Source organism: Microtus oregoni, unplaced genomic scaffold, assembly GCF_018167655.1.
Source record: "Microtus oregoni isolate MIOR12 unplaced genomic scaffold, Mior012 000023F_ref0000262, whole genome shotgun sequence".
Lineage (NCBI taxonomy): Eukaryota > Metazoa > Chordata > Mammalia > Rodentia > Cricetidae > Microtus > Microtus oregoni.
Window position 1 is genome coordinate 3,792,300 of NW_024543082.1, and position 23,158 is coordinate 3,815,457.

The 23,158-nt window shown below is 43.3% G+C and overlaps 1 protein-coding gene across 13 annotated transcripts in view; it reads right to left on the reverse strand.

Moving 5' to 3' along the window:
- Positions 1 to 23,158, reverse strand: part of LOC121461681 (kalirin) — a 463,010-nt gene that overhangs the window by 162,123 nt on the left and 277,729 nt on the right. The window lies entirely within an intron of this gene.

The window sequence follows — 23,158 nt, forward strand, 5'->3', positions numbered from 1 at the left end:
CCTAACATTTTACTCTTAGTGACAGCAAAGGCACTGGGTCACATTAGCAGCAGATTAGACAACTGCAGAAGATAAACTTACTGAACTTGAAAACGAAACAGTAGAAACTATTGAAAAGTTGGGGAGAGGGGCTCAGTGCAAGCATGAGGACCTGAGCTTAAGACCCAGGTAAAAATTTGGGTGTGGCAATGTGCATCTAAACACCCCAGTTCTGGGCAGCAGAGCCAGAAATAGTGCTGGGCCTCATTGACCAATCAGAAGCTCCAGATTCAACGTGAAATCCTGTCTTAAAAATAGGATGGAGAACATTAGAGGGGCACACACCCCAATACTGACCTCTGGTCTCCACTTATGCACCCTCTCCTCAAATACCTCCCACTGCCATACACAGCCACTGCTGTGGAATATTCCTTTGCACTGTGTGAATATATGTTGCTGTGTTTGGCTTAATAAAGAAGCTGGCTGGCCAATAGATAAACAGGATAAGGTTAAGAGGAGAGCTAAACTGAGAATGCTGGGAGGAAGAAGGGCGGAGTCAGAGGAGTCACTAGCAGAAGCAGAGAGAAGAGCAAGCTGGACATGCCATACTGAGAAAAGGTACCAAGCCATGTAGCAAAGCATAGATAGGAAATATGAGTTAATTTAAATGCAAGAGTTAGCTAGTAACAAGCCTGAGCTATTGGTTGGACATTTATAATTAACCTTAAGCCTCAAAGTGATCATTCAAACTCCACAGTGCAGCAGTGAGGGGTGGGGGATTGAAGAAGGAAACAGGAGCATCCCTAGGAGCTTGGGACCAGCTAGTGTTGTGTATGTAACAGTGGACACAGTATCTCAGACAAGGTGGAAGGGTGAGAGGCAACATCTGGAATGTCTTCTGACCTCCACATGTGTAATTCAGCATGTACCTGTATCTACACATGAATGTGCATGTACACACACACACACACACACACACACACACACACATGCACCCACACATCATGCATACACACAAAAAATAAAGGAAATTTTTCAGAAGAAAGAAAAACAGTGTATTATATGGAAAAGTGTATTTATACCTTTATATCCAAGAATGAAGAGCACTGGTAATGCTAACTACACTAATAAATGTGTCTTTTTACTACCACTTAAATATCTTTTGCTTATAATTCACTGTTAAAGCAAAAACAATTAGCAAACCAGTGTGAGATTTATAGTGTAAGTACATGTAAAATATCTGACTACAATAGCACAAAGTTCTAGAAGGTAATGGTAGCATGCAATGTAAAAATGGTGTCACTTGTAAATAACTGTGATAAGTTAAAATCCTACCTACTTAAAGCAACTATTCAAAATGTTAGGAACCTAACAAAGGAGATAACATCCATCATCGAAAATATTTAATTCATCCAAGCAAAAGGCAAAACTGAGGAGGGAGAAGCAACATGATCACCAATAATAGACATAACCAAATGGAATAAAAAACAAGATAAGAGATTTAAACCCACATTAAGTACCGACTGTCAATATATCATAGCCCAAAACAGAACTGTCATGCTGGATAAAACAATCAAGTCCAAACTCTATACCATGCAGCACAATGTCCTTTAAATATGTAAGTAGGTTTGAAGTGAAAAGGATTTAAAAATAGCATGATAACCAAAAGAAAGCTGTGTGGTTATATAAACACCAGATACAGCAGACTTGGGAGTAAATGATATCACCGAGGAAAAAAGGAGGTCATTTCACAATGATCAAAGGATCAGTTTATCAAGTGCACTGAATTATGCTAAGCATTTATGTGGATAAAGACAAAGGTTCAAAGAACATGAAACAAACACTAATAATTACGCAAAGAGAGTGCTACAAATCCACAATTACAGCCAGAGGTTTCATTCCCTCTCTTAGTAAGGACCAGGGAAGCAGATTTGAAGACCCTCAGCTGGCTTGACCTACTTGACTTCGACGGAAAATCTGCTCAACTGCAGCAGAATACACATTCTTTCTGAGGGCTTGAGAACATTTACCTGGACAAAGCTTATTTTGTGCCATAATGGCAAATTCAGAGGATGCAAATCACCTGTTTTTCTGGCTCTAACACAATTAAATTAGAAATTAATGATGAAAGTACCTGTGGAAAATCTCTTCACTATTAGATACTAAATAATATGTGCTGAGTAGCCAGCAATAGTTAACCCAGGTGCCCACACTACGCTGGTCTTATGTTAGGGCCTTTACCTACAAAATCTCCAAGTTTGGGGGATCAAGCACAGAGAGGTACTATTAATTTCATCTTTAAAATGGGTGCCAAGGATTGAGAGTCTCTTATTTCTAGAATGTTACATAATGACAAGCCAAGCCAAGTCTCTAACCTACAAACCTCAACTGCAAACTTTTCACTGAACCATCTTCTCCAAACTGCACTGTAAGCTTTCCATCCCTTCTTTCCATCATGACTTTGCCTTCCACTCACTCTGATGGGCTAATATTCTAACTGTGACACTAGAGCCATGTACTGGCAGTTGCCTTTGTTGCTGTGGCTCTGAAACACATAGTGCATGCACACCGAAACACGTCTCCTGTGCACGCACACCGAAACACGTCTCCCGTGCACGCACACCGAAACACGTCTCCCGTGCACACACACCGAAACACGTCTCCTGTGCATGCACACCGAAACACGTCTCCTGTGCACGCACACCGAAACACGTCTCCCGTGCACACACACCGAAACACGTCTTCGGGGCACGCACACCGAAACACGTCTCCCGTGCACGCACACCGAAACACGTCTCCTGTGCACCCACACCGAAACACGTCTCCGGTGCACGCACACCGAAATACAACTCTAGTGCATGCACACTGCTTTCCAGAGGGAACCTCATTCTTCCCGCAGGAAGGACTCCCAGCTCAGGACCCATCAAGGCACCGACTGGGCCCAGTGCTCTCCTTTCAGTGGTCATTCAAACTGAAATCTCCGTCATGTAGCCGCAAGACTAAAATGGATTCTCCCTTTCTATGTAGGCTGCATGCATCTCTAGAATGAATGGCTGGAGAAGAGTCCTTTGTAAGTGATACGTCCCAGCTCCACTTACCACTAGAAATACGTCTTCCCTGTAAATGGGAGTTAGGTTACCAGGATAAATTCAAAGCGATTCACTTGAGCATTTAATATGTCTGAAACATAGTACCCATGCAGGATACGCTGCATAATCAATGAGGGCAATAGAGGAGAATGTTCCTCAGTGTGCGATGTGGGGCACCAGGCAGTTCCCCATCTGGCTTGTGTGGAAGTTACAGGGATGGGCACTGACAATGGAAGTGTGGCCAACGGTGGGAAACAGAGGAGGAAGCCGTTTCTGACTACCAAGGATGAACTCACCAGCCACACTGCATTTGCTGGAGGGGCATCTTCCTACATGCTCCGAAGAATGGGGCGGGCAAACAATAGCTGCCTCCACGAAGGCAACTTCTATGTCCAAATAAGGCGTGTCTAATGAGGAGTCCTAGCCAGATGCTCCCTAAGCTGGACACTGTCCATACAATCTTATAATTGGGATTGATACCAAAAATAACTGTGGTGGATGCCAACACTTCCCAACAGAAATACTCGGGGCAATGTGATCATCTCTGGGAACCTAAACACCAACTTTATCACTTTTACATATGTAATCATCACCCTGTCCATTCCCATATATATCTCGACTTGCTAGAGAGTATTTTCTTATTCAGATCTAAAATGCCTCAGCACCTTTTCGATGAACAGTTTATTTTTAAAGTTTTGAATTTCTTTAAAGTTTTATTTTCCTAAAACAAAACTCTCTTAGTCTGTTATTGCTGCTAAACAGAATGCCCGATTAGTTTCTAATGAACAGAAAAACATTGGTGTACAGTCCTGAGTTTCATTATGTCACCTGAAGGCAGAAGGTAAAAGAGTCAATAGTGGGCCAAATTTGTTCTTCCATAAAGACAAGAATCCCACTTAGGGCGATGGAGCCCTTAGACCGAGTCACCTCTTAAGTGCTCCACCTCTTAATATTGCTGCAACAGAAATTGAATTTCAACATGAATTTTGAAGGGGACAAGCATTCAAACATTAGCAGTAACTCTACATGGTTAATAAAGAACCTAAAGGCCATTGAGATGGCTTAGCAAGTAAAGGCACTTGCTGCCAAGTCTGAAGACTCAAGTTTGATCTCTAGAACCCACATGATGGAAGGATAGAACTGACTCCACAAACTCTCCTCTGGTCTCCACACACATGAACTGTGCTGTGTGTGTGTGTGTGTGTGTGTGTGTGTGTGTGTGTGTGTGTGTCTGCAATACATTAATGTAAAAATATGAATGATCCTAGGTCTAGCCCTAGAAACCCTAAGAAAAAACAGCAGCTGTTCCTTGCTAGGGCACCCCCTCTTTCATCGATTCTTTTTCCTTTCTAATCATCAATTGCGCTCTCCACTTATACACTGGTCATCAAAGGCACTTCCAGGCATTTTGTCTTATCATGGGCTAGACCTGAATGCCTAGGTGCTCTCAGGAAAGGGAGAAAGGGAAATACTGAGGACCAACTATAGGCAAGTTATCCATTAGAACAGCAACAATGAAACTTTACTTTTCAAGGAAAGGCATGGCCAATACCAGAGGCTGTGGCTATGAGTCACAAAAAACAAGTGGACAGGAGTGACTAGGTCTAGCCTGTAAGAAAAGCCCAATTAAGATTCCAGAAAGTATGGCGGCCCGCATGGGACTGAGACATAATAAAAGAAAGGCTTTCCCATGACTCCACTGCGTTTCTCCTTCAAGGGATAGAGAAGAGCAATGGAGGACAGATACAGAGCTGGAAGACAAGGATGGGGCGCCTGGGTTAGCACTGAGATCAGAAAACAAGAAGTATGGCAAAGACTAAAGAGAGACTAGAAGCCAGAAGCTGGTCCAGAGCTGCTGCATGGGACAAACCAAGGGGGACACCAGGGCTCGAAATGTGGACGTATGCCATGATCTAAAGACACACAGCTCTGAAGGTCTCTCCCTGTGGCCAGCCGGCCTTTATACTGCTGCCGAGAAGCAGCTCACCATCCTGCATCTGGAGAGCACAGCCTCCGCCCCTCTGCTCACATCCCCTGACATGCACACCTTGACTCTACTCAAATCGGCCAAATACTGAGTGGGCACACGAAGCGTCTTCACGAGAATGTGCACAAAAATCGTGTAAAGGTGAAGAGCCCAGATGCAGATCCGCAGCACGTTGGTGGTCCTGCTCCTGTGAAGTTCATTCTCCTGTGGAATTCTTGCAGCCAGAGAAGCAAGCGGGTGGCAATGACAGCAGCCGCACGGCTCAGAATGAGGCCACCTGCTGCAGGCTTTGGCAATCAGAAAGATATGGGTGGGTGGTGGGGGGATGCACCCAAAGCAATGTTCTCTCTAGAAAGACGGCACTTCCAAGTGTGGCTGTTTTTCCTGTTTTCCATATTCTAAGTTTGGCTGTCTGTGGGAGGTAGTGGGTGTGACAGGGAGAAGGCAGGGCTTGGGAGAGACAAAATAGCTTGAAAGTATTGCTCAAAACTTCAGGGCTTGTGGATTTCTTTTTCTTTTCTGCCCCACCCCTAAAAAGATAGAGGGCAAGGTTGTGCCTGGTCCAGGGAACAGTAGGGTCAGATGACAAAATGTCAGAAGCACTGGCCGAGGCGCACATGTCTACCACCCCCAGCTGGCGTAATATCCCAAACTCTTCCCCTTGTCTGGGCCACAAACATCCTTGTAGGTCAGGGTGGTCACATCTTAGAGGTTGACAGTGGCCCGCAGCTTCTGCGCTAAGGTCGCTGGTCCTCTTACTGACAGCATCTCTGCACACCCTACCCTTCCCACCAGTCTTAGTCCGTTCACACTGCTCTGCCCTTAGACCACATGGCTTTTAAATAACAGAAATCTCCAGGCATCAGTTGGGGGTGTTGGTGTGGTCCAAGGTCAAGGTGCTAGCAGATTGGTCTCTGTAAGGGCTTGGTTCTGGGTTCATATACGGTATGGGGGAAGTAATGCCGTTCACAGGACTTGATCACTTCTCAAAGGCCCCACTTCTAACAACATAATTTTGTGGATTAGGTGGGAATTCGAAAACAACACCAACACTCAGCCTATATAACGCCTCTCTCCTATCCTAGCTATCCTCCCTGGGGTGACGCAAAGGTAATAAGGACCATTTTCTCAATAGCACCCCAACTCATGTTTTGGGTTGGACTGCTCCTTCTTGGAAGGGCTCTTCCAGGTTGAGTTCTGTCCTCCTCACAAGAAAGACAGGTTGATGCTCTCTCAGCATCTGACAGTGTAACCTTATTGTAAATAATTACAGATTTAGCCAGTTAAGATTATATTGAATAAGAATGGAATAGCCCATTATAGAGTATGATTGCTTTCACATCAAAAGACATCATGGAGAAACAGATACTTACCATGTGTCATGAAGGGTGAGACTGGAGTGTTATAGTTACAAGCTAAGGACACCCAACTTGCAAGGACCTGGGGATAGCTTGAACTTAGAACAGATTTTCCTAAACAGAACTCAAGAAGAACTCAACCCAGCAGATATTTGAACTTGGATTCCTAGCCTCCAAAATTTTAGTCTCTCCAGATTATGTCGCATTGCTAAGGTAGCCCTGGGAAGCACGTATCACACCTATCTTGCATATAGCAGGACAGTTGACAGCATCCTGTTCCATCCCACAGGATGCCCTTAGTGGCCTCTTTCTCAGACACAGCAATCAAATATATCTCCAGAAGCAGGCAAATGTCTCAGAATGAGAAGGGGGACAAAACTGCCTTCCTGTTGAAAACTACAAGATCACAGGGGAAGCCCCATTAAGAGAGCCATCCAATTCTCAGTGTTTCTTTGCTACTCTTTCAGATGGCTGGAGCCTGAGAAACCATCCAGTCCTTTGGCTCTTGTGGGTATGGATGAGAGAGCAGTAAGGGCTGGTAGTGGGGAAAGAAAGCCAATGTGGAGGCTAGTCCCACGGTACTTAAGTCAAGATGGGTTGATTCCAGTCATCTATCCATGTCAAGATCAGCTCAAGTCCTGGCTCAAATTCAAGGGTGACCTGGCACAGGGGCAGCACCTGTATCCCACATGCCGGGAGGAGCATGAATTGGAGGCCAGCTTGGGCTATGTAATAAGATTTCCTTTAAAATGAAACTGTGATAGGGATTTACTTCAGTTGGTAAGGTGCTTATTCAGCATACATGAAGATCTAAGTTCAATTCCCAGCACCCCATAAAAACAGATGGAACAGCAAATACGTGTAGTACTAGCAATCTGAGATATGGAGGCAGAAAGATCAGAAGTCCAAAGTCACCTTCAGCTATACAGTACCAGGTCTATAAAACCACAAATTGTATTTTTCAAAAGTGTGCGTATGTGTGTGAGTATGTATATGTGAGTGTGTGCATGTGAATGTGTGTAAGAGAGTATATGTGTGAGTATGTATTATTTATTTGTGTGTGAGTGTTTGTAAAAGAGTATGTGTGTTTGTGAGTGTGTGTATGCGAGTGTGAGTGTAAGAGGGAGTATGTGTGTGAATGTGTGTATGTGAGTGTATATAAAAGAGAATATGTGAGTGTGTGTATATATGAGTGTTTGTGTGGTGCGTGCAGTGTCTGAGAAGGCCAGAGAAGGCACTCATTCCCTAGGGCTGGAGTTACAGGTGGCTGTGAGCCACCCAACCTGGGTGCGGGGAACCAAATTTGGTCCTTGGGAGTAGCTCTTAACAGCTGAGTCATTGTTCCATCCCAGACTACAAATTACTGCTAGCCTAAGTGTTTATCAATTAGAACATTTCACCTCACCCTCTAAGGCTCACAGGCCATCATGGGACAGGGAAGGGAAAGATCGTAAAAGACAGAGGTCGGGGAAATGGGATCAAAACAGCATCTTCTGGACATGACAGGGCCACTCACTCACGAAATCACAGTAGATGTGGTTGCCCACACAAGATCAAGCCTGTCAACATTCTGACATGAAGAGGTGCGGCCATCATGAACACCGGCCCCAGGCTGAGGAGCTAGAGGCAACTCATGGCTCCTAGGGGAGGGTGAGTTGGTCTTCCTTAAGGGTGTGGCTCCTGGTAGATTGCCAATTCTCCAGTGGCTGGTCCAACACCACCAGTAAATAGGCAACAGAAACAGGACTGATGGGTTATAGTAACAAAACAAAAACGAGGACGCAAGTAGGAAATTGGTAGAGAAGGGTGGAGTTAAGAAGAGCGGAGGGCAGATATAATCAAAATACAAGGTGTGCATTGATGAAACTCTCAAAGGACTAACAAAGCGGATTTGGAAAAGAAGAGTTCACTCTGTGGTGTCACATCCCCATGTTAGAGTATGATGCAGCTACCACAGTTATGCGTTTAAAGAACATTTGAGGAACTGAGGAAGAATCAATAAAACATTAAGTGAAGAAGTCAGGATAAAGGCAGCCACAGTTCTAAATTTACTCTCTATTTTAAAACTACTACTGATAATGGCTTCGGTTTTGGGTCAACTTGGAAGTATTACACATGGTAGGTTATGCTATTATAACAGAGACGAAAAAGAACAGGAGGGAGTCCTCATGGTGGCAAATGGGAGATGCTGACTGGGAGTTCACTGTGGGCCCCAAGCAAAGCATTCTTGGTATTCTGCTGGGTACAGCTTGTTGGTCGGGATTGACAGTGGTTATCTCTAAGTAAAAATAGCAATGAATTATCTTTTCTACTATGTCTCTGTTTTCCAATTATTATATAATGAACATGCATTGGTTTTATTATTAGAAAAAAATCACTTATGATATAAATTTAAATGCAGGGCATTCCCTAGCAATTAATCAATCTAAAAATAATCAGATTATATGTACATGCTTGCCACGATTAACCGGGACAGATGGAATGAGGAACCCAAAGGAGATTAGTAGTTTATTAATTCATGTATCATTGCAACATACTACAATAAAGAGGGATTTCTTCAAAAAAAATATAAGATAAAATGAGTTTCAAAAGATAAAGTCAAGGATTCAATATATTTGTCAACCAAAAGATGATGATTTGAGTGAGCTTGGAAATGCCAATAAAGTATCATTATAAATGGACTTAGAGAGGGGTGTGCTCTGTCTGGCCAGCCACAGTGAAATCACATAGCCTGGAAATCTTGCTTCAGCTCCAATCAGATATTTCCTCTTTCCCAGTTTGAATTTGGTGACATTGCTCACCGTAGGTTAGAAGAAGCATGGTTAGGGTGTTATATATATACATGCAAAAGGAGATTGGATTAAAAGCAATCCCCTAAGAAACCTTAGAAATTATTCTCCCTGGCAGAGTGCCAGAGGCATATGTACATAACCCTCAGATGTCTGTCCCCAGCAAACCAGGGAGAGATTTGTCAAATGAGAACACGCATCAGCGAGGCAGGTTCCTGGCCTGGGGACTCTCAGTTTTGGCTGAAGGCTTCCTCATCACTGTCAGACACCTGTCAAAGCTTTATCACGGAGCTGACAGCCGCATGAGTGATAAGTATGATGCTGGTCTGTGGTGCTTCCAGGGATGAAACTGGCAAGCTCGCATGGACTGAAATGCTTAATCTCTGTATATAAAAACTAGTAAAACAAACGTGGAGCGGTGCAAGCATGAACTAGCTAAAGGAGATGCCCAGAGCTAGGGGAATCAGCCCTGCTTGCTTAGTTCTGTTGTTCCACTCCGGAAGTGGAACCCAGCTTCAGAAACTACCCTCACTGACTACGCTATTTAAAAAATCATCATTGCCAGACTGGACAGTGCTCATGAGCTCCTTTACTCCCAGCACTCGGGAGGCAGAGGTGGGAGGATCTCTGTGAGATCAAGGCCAGCCTGGTCTATAAAGCAAGTTCCAGGGCAGCCAGGGCTACACAGAGAAATCCTGTCTTTAAAAATCAAAACCAAGACCAAAACAATCACCACAGCCATGGGCTGGTAGACCAGCTAGGCAGGTAACGCACGAAGCCTGACAGCCTAAGTTTAATTCCTCGGCCCCACGTGATGGAAGCAGGGAACTCACTCCTGGAAGTTGTTGTCTGACCTCTACATGTGTGCATAAGTGTGTCCATGGGCACACATGATTATACACAAACACACTAAATAAATAAAATGTTATATTTATGGAAAACAGCATTGTCACCTAACATGGCTATAGGACAGGGAGGTGCTCTAGGGCCTACAAGGAATGACCTACATACACCGCTGCAGGGACTGGATTCATGGTCAGGTCCCCTTCAATACAGGCCAGCCTGAGCACTGTATTGCTGGGCTGGAAGGAACCCTCAGTGAAGGGGATAGGAAAACAACCTTAGCCTCCATGCTGGGCCTCGGCAGGATTTCTACTCATCACGGAAATTAGTGTGCCCTTGGGCATCAAGAAGAGAGGTGTATATACAATAGCCTGTATATAAGGCATAGGAAGTAGAGATTGTGTTTCAGAACTGTGTATTATTTAGCACCAGTAAACGTGAAAGGAGAATTTCAGCTGGAGACCCATGGGGTGAAATCTTAGTTCGCTATAAAATTAAATCATGTAGAACGGTCCCCTCTCCAGGGCCCTGGAGGAAATGAGGTGGGACACTAAGTACAAAGTGGTAATCTAATACCGGGGGCATGCTAGGCAAAGGAGCGACCAGGGCAAAATGGGGGAAGCCTTGAGAAATTGTCACTAGGAAATGAGTTTTCGAGCCAATCTTAAAATCTAAAATGTGAGGTCAGAAGCAGTACTCTTCCAAGCGAAAGACAGGCCCAGTGGTCAGGAGGTACCAGGAGTCCTGGGGAAAGGTTAAGAGGTGGTAGTGAGCGTTTCTCTATTATCCAGGCTAAGGAGGGAATGCTGGCTGCAGAGGACCCTTGAGAGGTCAGGTCAAGGGGTCACTGTGTGGAAGGTGCAGGGCAGGGTGGGGATGGGGCAGGGAGTGAGGAAGATGGAGGAAGGTGACCCTCTGTCCCCAGTACAAAGCACAATACTGTTTCTCCATTGGCAATTCCTTTGCCCCTAAAGTCTCACTGACCCAGCTTACATAAACATGAGAACAAAGATCCTTGCTCAACACATCGTTAGCCTTAGCTTCAGAACGTGCAAAGAATTCCGGCTAATCCAGTGAGCAAGCCTGGGAACCTGGCCCTCAATCAGCGAAGCAACCCAGGGTGTCAAGAGTTCAGTCAGACCGAGAGTCACATTCCCTCTCTTGGGAAACTCCCAAGTTTGTTGCAATATCATCAATCTCTTCTATATCTTTAGTTCGTCTTTTCTGAGTAGGTTCCAGACATGATCTCATCCTGCCACCGTATCTCCTGAATAACAATGATAACGATTTACATTTGTTCTGTGTGCTAAGTGTATGAAAGGGCTACTAAGTGTATTTTCCTACTTAATGCCTCGTTCAAATAAAATGGAAGAGACAGTATTCCCACTTCGTAGATGCAGAGACTGAGGCTCTACAAGGTTACGTTACTGGCGGAGCAGCACTGAGTCTCCTACCCACATGTCCCAATCCCTGTATCCATCTATGGAAGCTTAGTCCCCATACAGGGAAGACATCAGGAAGAACCAGTAACTGGCATTTTGTAGATGGGGAGACCGTGGTACTCACTGTTCAAATGGCTTTCACGGAAGAGACAGAGCAAAGGAAAGGAGAACCTAGAAAACTGTCCTGTGTTCAAGTCACCTGGTATCACACATCTGGTGTCATCCCCTGGAGTCATAATAGGATACGATTTTTTGAGTAAAATCCAAACTTTAACTCTTTCTAACCTCATGAACTTGCAGAACTCTCACCGGAGTGAAAGCTACAGCAGGTGGACCAGACAGATTCCAGGCATGATGGACAGTTTGATTGGAGTGAAAAGCATCTAGCTGATTAGAAGGCAGACTTCTGGGACCACCTGTGAGGATGTTTCCAGACAGGATTCCTTAAGGAAGGAAGAAGAGCCCTAAATGGGCACAGTACCCCACTGCCTGCAGCATGGGATGCAATGGAAATGGGTGGGAGAAAGTGCTTGTGTGCAGAAGCTCTCCCTCTCTGTGTATCTCGGATGGCCATCTTACCCTACATCCCATGATGCTCTGTCTCACACTGCAGAAACGGCAGGGCTCAGAAACTGCAGGCTAAAATAAACGTTCTTGCTCTAATTTTTTTTCTGTCAGGTATTTTCTGCAAGCATCAGAAAAGTCTGACTGATCCAAAGTCTCAATATGAAGAACCTTTTCTTCTTTAGCTATAGCGTTTTAAGCAAATGAGAATGACCCAGACACATACTTTTAGGCAGAGTTCAAGCCTCATGGAGAAGAGAAATGAAAATGGAGCAGGCCCATCACATGGTCTGGAGTTCTCGTTTTAGACTTTCTCACTGCCTCCTCCCTGGATGATATTTTCAAGTCCTAGGCATGTGATGGACTGAAGTCCACTAGAGCTATTTCAGTCTGAATTTGGCATTGTTGAGTCTAAGATATATGGTACAAAATAGAACACACCGTGAAACATCATGGAGTTATGTAACTGGAGCTGAGGCTACCCAAATTTTGTGCTGTTAGCTCCTCGATTATGGAAGGACAGCCATCTATCAATCTCAGCATAAACTCCACAGGCAAGGTGTTAGCCTAGCCTTTGCTTTGAGCATCCCAGGGCAAATAGGCATAGATTCTTATGAGGCTAGCATGTCCCCCCAGCTACTCCTGGGAGGCTGTAAAAACCCAGACCCCTTTATCAAACCTGGCTTCCAGGTGGAAGAGCTCAAATTTGTTCCTGTCAGAACTTGGCAGTGAGTTTTTGAAAATTATTCCAGACAAATGGCTTACGAAAATGTTTCTAGTTGCTCCCTGGCAGAGAAAGAAGGTACAGATCTGCCTGGCGGGTTATTCTGTTTGGTGATGCAGTTTGGGATTTGCATAACACTCCAGGAGCCCCTTCATTTAGGGTCTTTGGACTGCTTTTTGATACTCATTGCCTGCACCAGGTTTCCCACTCATCCCAAGTTCTCAAATACCCTTTCCTTTAAGAACAGACACTCCAGATTTACTCCTGTTGCCTTGAGTGTCACACCAAGGAGGGACTTGCCTTGTGGAGGTCTCAGGGTTGTGGAAGACACTGTCCACCAGAATGAAAGCACACTTCAGACAGAAGAGGCATAAAGATAAAGAAGAAGGGGAGGAGACAGAGAGAAAGCAATGGAGAGAAGGAGGGAGAGGAGGAGGAAGACAATGGCAATGACTAGGGGGAAGAAAGGGGCTAGAGACCTCATTGCTTAAAATGCACCCCCCTCCGCTGCACGCTGCGCTACTCCCCAGGCAGGTTTAGAGGCTCACAGTCTTCGCAGACCTCTAATGCGCATGCCTGCAGAGAGGAACATGTAAGGTCTTGGGGGGGAAATCGCCATTCTCTGATGCTTTGCCTTGGGAAAGGACTTGTTTGTGTTTGCCTTTTATGAGGCAGGGTCTCATGGAGCCCAGGCTAGCCCCAAACTTAATATATAGTAGAGTCCGTCCGTCCCCCCAAGAACTGAGATCACAGGTATGTATTATCATGTCTGGCTTGGAGGCAAAGATTCTCCATGATTATCTCAAAACAGGTCCTCTGTTTCCAATGTCTATTTTGCTTCTGTTTGTAGCCTTACAATTATAACTGGTTTTAATAACCTATTAGGTTACTAGAAGCTAGAAAATAATAAAAGTCTTTATATTAAAGACTTTGTCAACAAGGAAAAAATAGCATGTATTCATTACCATGGCGATTTCATTAGAAAAGCTAGCCAGGAAAAATACCCATAACACAAACTGAGAAATATCTGGGCGAATAAACACCAGGTATTAGCAACTGTGAGACAGTCAGACAACTGGGTGGGTAGACTGTTTCTGTTTCTTTGTGCTTGTCTGAATTTTCTATATTGAAAACATGTAGCTTCGTAATTAAAAATAAAAGATAAACAAAAATAACATAGAAACTTCCTTTAGAGAAACAACCAAAAGTAGGGTTGAGTCAGCCTGTTTCCCCCAAATGGATGCATGCTGAAAGCGTGGGTTCTGAGACACCCTGCTGGGCTCAGATCCTGCTTCCTTCCCCAAGCCCAAACTCCTAAGCTGGGAAGATGAGGAAAATATTAACACTAACTCTGCTTCAAGGATCAGATGAAAGATTTCCTCGTTAAAGTATGCTTCGATAATTGGCAGTTTTCACTTATTCTTGCTTGCTTCTTATCACAGAGCTGGTTCCAAGTCTCTTAAGTATGGAAAATGGCTTTGCTGTGGGGTCTGTGTATACTTCCCCACATTGCAGGCTCACCCCTAGCTTCTGCTCAGTCTCTGATTTTATCACACTTTAAAAATCTGTATCCACTAGAAGGAAACAAAATAAAAAAAATAGACTAAACTGGATATTTTAAAAGACGCAGGTGAATGCTTAGATACATATGACCTACCAAAATTAAATCAAGATGAAGTAAATAATTTAAATAGATCCATAACAACCATGAGATAGAAACAGTAATTAAAAATTTCTTAACTAAATGACGTCTAGGGCCATATTAATGTAGCACAGAATTCTACAGGCCATTCAAAGAAGAACTAACACAATACTCCTTAAATTATTTTGTAAAATAGAAAAGAAACACTACCACGATGGTTTGCATGAGAATGGCTCCCATAGGCTAATATATTTAAACGTTTAGATCCCAGTAGGTACACTGTTTTAGGAAGGGGTAAGAGATGGGGCCTTGGAGGAGGTGTGTTGCTGTTGGAGCAGGCATGTCACTCTGGGTGGGCTTTGAGGTTTCAAAAGCCTATGCTAGACCCAAACTCTTCTCTTCCCTGACTCTGGCCTGTGGACCAGCTGTTAGCTCCCCACTACTGCTCCAGCGCTATGCTTGCCTGCCTGCTGCCATGCTCCTTGCCATGATGATCATGGACTCACCCTCTGAAACTATAAGCAAGCTCCCTAATTTAAATGTTTTCTTTTATAAGCTGCCTTGGTCATGATGTCCCTTCATGGCAACAGAAAAGTAATTTAGACAGCTACCATTAAAAAAAAAATGAGGCCAATCATACCCTGATAGCCAAATTAGACAAAGACCCAAGAAATAAAGAAAATAATAACAAAATCTCTTAGAGAAACATAGATGCAAAATTTCAATAAAAGACTTACAAGTCAAATTCAAGAGCACATTCAAAGATTATCTACCACAATCAATCTGACTTCATCCCAGAGGTACAGAGATGGTTCAACATAAATGTCAGCAACCATGTAAGTAGACTCAAGGACAGAAATCACAAGATTGGAAGCAGAAAAGGCAATTTACAAAATCCAACATCTTTCATGATAAAAGTCCTAGAGAATCCAATGATACAGAAAACATATCACAACATAATAAAGGCAATACACAAATCTACAGGGAACATAATGCTAAAGAGAGGAAAACAAAAAGTGTTGCCACTAAAATCAGGAACAAGACAATGATGTTCACTCTTTCCACTCATAGTCAATACAGTGCTTGAAGTCTTAGCTAGAACAATAAGACAAGTGAAGGAGATCAAGGGGACAAAAAACAGGGCAAAAATATCTTTATAAAGATACTTATAAAAATATAAGTATACTTATATTTTTATAAGTATCTTTATAAGAAGTAAAAGTATCTTCTTTTTGTTAATCTTGTTCTACACATGAAAGACCAGAAAGACTCTACCAGGAAAGTTTCTACAGCTGATAAACATATTCAACAAAGTATTGGGATACAATAGTTTTCTATATATACAAATGACAAAACAGAGAGAAAGAAATCAGGGAAACAAACCCATTTACAATAGCCTCAAAAATATCTTGGAACAAATGTAACTAAGGAAGTGATGACTTTTATAATAAAAGCCTGAAGACATTGAAGAAGATAACAGAAGTAGCTACATCCCTAATGGCAGTTCTCATAGTGCTGTAAGGTGATAGGCACACTACTGAAGATGTAAAATAAACAGCAATCTTACCCAGCTGGGAACACTGTAAGCTACAACAATGACTGCCCAGGCAAGATGTGCTGCAAGTGCAATAGTGGCCCAGATTTAATGGGAGTAACCAACCACTCACACCTGGTGCTGTGAACAGGGCCAAGAAGCTGCAGCTAGACAGCTCACCATGTACTACAGAGGACCTACTATTATTATTCTGCTAAATGGATATAGTACTAAAACAACTCCTAATGGCTTATTGCTATCGCTATAAAGCATCTCCTAACTCTCATCTGAGAGACTTCTTGCAGTAGATGACAGTTAACACAGTGACTCACAGTTGGTCCGTGTGCAAAGAGTAAGAGACTACTGAGTGCCCCTTCTAAATGGGACATCTATACTGCACCCTCCTCCCAGGCTCAGGGGGATCTTCTCAAAGACTATAAGAGACAGGGGTAGTAGACAACAACAAGGAAACAACAGTGTTTTCCAGACCCAACAGGGCAGTTGCACATATGAACAAAAAGCAGTTGTGACAGCAAGCTCAAAAAAGCCTTGCACAAGCTCAAAGCAGACAAGACTTTATCATGGAGACAGAGGTAAGTGGGCATGAAGCTCTACCCAAAGCTGAGAAAATATCGTCATTTTCTAGCTGCTGGAAGAAAGGGGGTATGTTTTCTCTAAGAGTGTGACAGGCTAACGAAGCTTCAAGGCCAGCCACACACCTAAGAATATTTAGGAACACAAATTGACCTCTATGGGTTTTTGTTTTTTGTTTTGTTTTAAGAGAGAAAACATGAAGTTGGGTAAGGAGGGAGGTAGTGGGACTCAGGAGGAGTTAGGGGATGAATAAGAACAAAATATGAGTTTTTAAATTCTCAAAGAAAAAATATGATATAAAATTAGAACAGTTCAACACATAAAAAGTACTCAGGAGAGGGATATGATTGCTATTGTTGTTTTTGTTTTTTGGCTATCTGAACAAGAGGAGAAAAACTGGCAAGCATCAAACACAACATATTGGATACGATGAGCTGCTCTGATTCAAAATTAGGATACTGAATATAAAATCAGTATGTAACATTTACTTTTTGTTTCATTTTGGCCTTTAAGATTGCTTTTAAAAGGCCAAACGCAAAGGTACAATTCCTGTAATCTAAGTACCAGGGAGGTGGTAGAAAGAGGATAACTGTGAGCCCAAGACCAGCCTGGACCATGCAGTGAGACCCTGAAAAAATATCAACCTCCCCCTATTTTAGCTAATAGAGTGAGGTGGCTAAAACTTCCTCTGGGGATAAACACAGAAACTGAGCAGGGCTGATCAAATGGGCTTAGTAAGAATCGTCAGTTTCTTATCAGGAGTGGTTTATTTTAAGTTAAAAAATTCAAAGAAATCATTATAGTTCAAAATTCAACCCATATGACTGGTTTGTTTCATTTTTAAAAGGGCCATATTCTGCCCAGGTTAATGTTATCTCACTGCAAACTCATTCCATCAGTGTATGGTTCTAGGTCTAGGATCTGACAGCATTCATTCCATCTACCTCTCTCCCATCTATCACCCTTAGAGATCACCTGGCCTGAAACCCACTCACCAAAGGAGCTGCTGAATCTATACCATTCATTCACGTGGTTTTCAAATAAGTACCCTTGCATGTTGGCTTGCTGTGCGAGGGCTGGTGGGAAAAGACAGATCAGATAGCATTCCTGATCTGAGGAGGGGACAGGCTATAGCGTAAAGCTAAGCAAGACTGTCAAAGCAGGGCTACGACACAGGGCTAGTATGAAGCTAACCAGGACTGCCACAGCAAAGATACAATGTGAGGCTAAGAAAGGAGCTCCTGGTGTGAACCAAGTGAACTTCGGGGATTTTCTAGAACAAGGTACGGTCTATGATGAGTTTCAAGAATGAATAGGGGCTGTTTGAGTGACAGGGTGAGAAAGATTACACAGACAGCATTGAGGCTCTAAGGCATGGTGTGCTCAAGAAAACTCCAGGATAGCAGGAACACAGGGTCAGAAGGGGGGAACGGGGAATCCTAAGAGGCAAAGTCAGACGAAGCAGTGGGAGACTGATCGGTTGATGAGGTTTTAACATTTTTTAAAATATTTATTTTATTTTATGTGTATGAATGTTTTGTCTGTATGCATTCCACATGCGTACCTGGTGCCCACGGGAGTCAGAAGAGGGATTCAGATCACCTAGAACTGCAGTTATGATTCGGCAGTTATGATTGGTTGGGAACTACCAGTGGATGTTAGTAATCAAACACCAGGGTCTTCTACATGAGTAAGATCCCTGGTTGATAGCTTGATGTAAAAATCATCTATAGCTTCTGTGGTAGCTTGAATAAGTATAGCTCCATAGACTCATGTGTTTTAATTGGCCCATAGGAAGTGACAGTATTAAGAGGCGTGGCCTTGTTGGTAGGTGTGGCCTTGTTGGAGCAGGTGTTGCCTTGTTGGACTAGGTGTGGCCTTGTTGGAGGAAACCTGTCACTGTGGAGGAGGGCTTTGAGGTCTCATACATCCTCAAGCCATGCCTAGTGTGACAGTTCACTTCCTGTTGCCTGCAGATGAAGATTAGACCTCTCGGCTCCTTCTCCAGCACCATTTCTGCCTGCACACTGGCATTTCCTGCCATGATGATAATGGGCTACACCTCTGAAACTATAAGCCAGTACCAGTTAAATGTTTTCCTTTATAAGATTAACCATGATCATGGTGTCTTTTCGTAGCAATAGAATCCCAAACTAAGACCTCCTCCAAAGCTTATGGACTAAGAACAGCATGATGAGATGGATAGTTCTAGAAATCAGTTTGTATCGGTGTGGGCATGAACATAAGGCGACTGTGACCGAAAAGCAAAGCGGAAGCTATGGCAGTGATCTCAGCAGGCAACGAGACTCTTATCTAAAGCGGTGCAATGTAGATGGAAGAAAAGGGACTTACTGAAGAGGTGGAGTCACTGAGCAAACTGGGAGAATGGGGACTATGGGAGAGGGTAGAAGAAGAGGGGAGAGGAAAAGAGGAGAGCGGAGAAAAATATATAGCTCAAAAAAAACAATTTAAAAAGGAAAAAAAAGAGGTGGAGTTATTAAGCCTTTGCAATGACCTCAATGAGAGTGGAGAGTAAGGAAAGAGCCAAGAATGAGGCCTAGGTTTTAGATTGACTAACTGTGCAGCTGGTACCCTCTACTACTATGGGTAATACAAGAAGAAGCAGATGCCTGGGAAGGGTGAAAAGGAGATGATGAAACTCGTGAGTTTCTCATTGAGAAATTGAAACAGAGGTGTCTAGAAAACCAATGAGTTTATGCATATGGGTCTCAGGGCGAGGTCAGAGATGGAAGAAGGATTTGGGAGCCAACAGAAGATGAACCTAGGAAAGACTATAAAGCATTCAGGCATGTGCATGAAGAGAAGGTCTGAGGAGTTGATGCTGCGGGGAAGAATGTAAGAAGTACCATGTGGAAGGGCAAAAGATCAGGAGCCCACCATCCGAGGCTGGGGAGGAGAACTTGGAAAGGAGGTAGTAGATCAATGGGATCAAATACTAAGAAAGAAAATTTAGCATCTGTATAGTGTCTTTCAGATTAAGAAGCAAAAAATGGAGACTTTGGTAATCACCATAGAGGTGGGATGTGGTAAAAGACATTTACCTCATGATGGCCAGGAACCAGAATAACAGAAACAGGAAGGAGCCATGGACAAAACAGTCCCCAAGTAACTGCCCCCGGTGACCTACTTCCTCCAGCTAGGTCCTACCTCCCAGAGTTTTCAAAACCTCCCCAAACGGCACTACCACCTCATGACCTAGACTTAATAATAATAATATATGAGCCCCAAGTGGGCCATTTCACACTCAAACTATAACAAAAACATTTACTCAAACTGGATGTATCCAAATTACTTTAACTTCTCATTCCTGGCAGCCTTCCAAAAACTACAGTATGTTTTGTCAGTATCTTTTAAAAGTGTAATTTTTAGAATTAGGTATACTATATGTGATCTAAACAGACAGATTTTTAGAAAAAAATATTATTTCTGATGTAAAAATTCTATTTTAGTTTATAATATCTTTCAAAAGCCTTTACCATGCTTCGGTGTGCCAAGAACCATTTACACTCTTGTCCCCTAAAGACCAAGTTTCTTGGGAGCTGAAACAGCATACAGTGTTTGAGGTTTTTAAGAAACACACAATTATTACTTTCTACTATGTAGAATCTTTTTCTCTTAACAATTTAATTGAGTGTGTGTGTGTGTGCATGCATGCATGCGTGTGTGTGTGTGTGTGTGTGTGTGTGTGTGTGTGTGAGTGTATGTGTAAGATAAAGCTGCATCACAAACTTTCCAGGAGAAGCTAGATTAAAACTCCCATCGCCATCATAGTTCCTCCCGAACTAGAAGCCCATCAGAATAGCGTTCTCACTGCCTTCATCTGAGGGCGCAGACATGGCTTGTGTGTATGTACTTCATGTGATTTCACATCATTTCTTCATATTTCTTACTACTCTCAGGCTGTAGATGTTATGAAGACACGGAATGGACAAAACTCCCTGATAAATTCCCTCTCCTACCGGAAGGAATTCTTTCAACCAAGTCTCCTCTTCCCGAGCCACTTTTCTAGTTAAGGGGCTGATCCACTGAGGCCACAGGGAAATTCGACACATTCGTCTTCTTGGGTCAAATGATTAAGTGTGCCACTTGCTGCATATGCCATAGGTTAGTTTTTAGAAAAAGAATGAAGTTTTGTTTGCTGGGGCTTTCTTAGGTTTTTAGCCCAAGATGATCTTCACAGTGCTCCTCTCTATAGTACCTGAGTGGAGCCTGAGGCATTTCTGGTACTGGTTTGACTGGGGTTATTTTCCCAGTAAATGAATTCCCTTCAAATTCATTTAAGTCCACAGAGCAGCACAGAGCAGCAGGGTTCTCTTACAATTGGTATCCTTTCCATTCTCCGCAGCACGGGCTCGCCTCCCTGCCAGGAGCCCATCATAATCACTAGGTAGACATGGTTCAGAAAACTTCAGAAACATACTTCACACAGACAGCCATTTGTTTCCCAAAGCTTCCCTTCTTTGCTAGTCACTACATCACATGGAAAGAGAGCTAAAAACACCACCTATGCTTGGGGAGGCTTTCAGCGTGTTAGAGTCATTAGGAACACAGCCCCAATGTCTTCTGAATGTACAAGAAGTAAAAACAGGGAGATAATCCACAGGTTTGATAAGAGACACGTGGAGACCTTTCCATGTCTTCCATAGTGGCTCCTAGCCCAATTATTGACCTTCAGGCCTCTGGGTTGGGTGTTATCCACACATAAAACATCCCTGCCCCCAGAGAGTGGTCACAAGAGCCTTTCTTCATCAGTTCAAGCTTGTAACTTCTCCCTGGGGTCCACAGAGGCAAGGCAATGTCCTGAATCCATCCGAAATGTCACAGAAAATCCAAAGGGCAAGGCTGCCCTTCATTTCTCGGCTGCTTCACATCCTTCCACTTGCCAACTTCATGACATTAAATTTTATACATATGCTTGGCTTTTTCCTTTAGAACTTTTTCATCTGTCTAAAAACCTCTCGTCCTTGCAAGGAAGCTGGAGTGCGAAAAGCACCTATTTAGTCTCTCCCACCTTTGCCATCTGCTGTCGTCTGCAGCTGCTATAAACGGTCATCATCTCGGCCCGAAGAAAGAAGCAACGGATTTCAAAGGTCACCACGCCACCCTCGGCAGCCATGTTTACTGCATCACCAGATGAAGTAACACTATTCTTAGCTTTCACCCACAATTCTCTTTAAAAACTCCAAAGGAGCAAAGAATTTTTCTTCCCTTAAGATGAAACTTTTGAGAGAGCTAAATATGCTTGCTGTGTTTTTATTCGATTATAGAAACGTATGTCTCAATGCCCAACACTGAGACTTCACGGGCATGGATATTAATGGTGGCTAGTGGTCACTTTCAGGACACAGGCTTTTAATTCCGATGCATGACCCTGGCTTATTAGCCTTTAGCACTTCAGGTTTACTGATGACACGGAATATCCAGATATTAAAGATGCTCTGATCCACTAGAGTCCTTCTATTTCCACACATTTTATTTTGGTCTCAAATGCAGAATGGATTTCTAAACATATTCTATTCATGTCTGAGAGAAAAACAGGTTATCATACAGCAAAACAACTAGGTGGAGACTTGTTGGCTGAATCACTTCATGGTGTCCGTGTCTTATTATTTCTTTAAGTTGTCTATTCTTTCCAAACTAGTGCACTAATGCTACTTAAATGTGCTTAGTGGCTCAAATGGGATTTGGTGTGTTGAGACCTTAGGTAATGTAAATTCAAAGCTTCTAATTTGGAACTACCTAGGCTTATAGAGACTCCGGCCTTGCAGATAACGAGAGCACAAAGCAGACCGCTCACAGGGCAGCACAGCTGCTCTCTACACCGTGGACATATGAGTGCTTTCCCACCACATAGCACAGTATCTCCGGCCAATACAACCGTGCCATATTCCAATCCGTGACCTGGAAAGACATGGGCACGTCCATCCCCCACAATCATGCTACTAAGGGCAACAATTCAAACTTGCTGATTATCCCAGTGAAAATGTACCCCAGGAATACAAATGCCTCTTAAAATCTGCTTTATTCTATGACTGTGTCATTTGGTGAGTTAACCGACAACTTGAATTGAGGGTTTTTTGTTGTTGTTGTTGTTTTGGGGTTTTTTTTTTTTTTGTGTGTGTGTGTTTTGTTTTGTTTTTCAGGATCAGGGGATACTTCTTCCAGTATCATGGTGTCACATCTTCTGTAGGAGCAAAGCAAGTCAAGTGATGCTAATTCGAAGGTCTGGGGACACAGATTTCCTGGAGAATCCCTGGCAGGGCCTCAGGAACTGCACTTTGAGTGCCCCTGCCCCCACCCATCCTGCAGATTCTAGGGACTGCTGCCTTTCCCCTGTGTAGCTTGTTCCAACAGCGCCATCTGCAGGATGGCTGGACACTCAACTACTTTATCTTCAAATAAATGGTTGGGTAGTGGACCGCTATACCAATTCTTTATAGAATTTATGACCGTTTGAGCAGTTGCCTTAACTGTCTTTACCTCAGGGTGACCAATCAAAGGTACCTCCAGCATCCTAGAGTGCAGATTCATTGGCAGGGATTTTACTGCCCTTCAAGCTTTCCTCAGGGTTAATCATTTCCTTCGCTTGAGC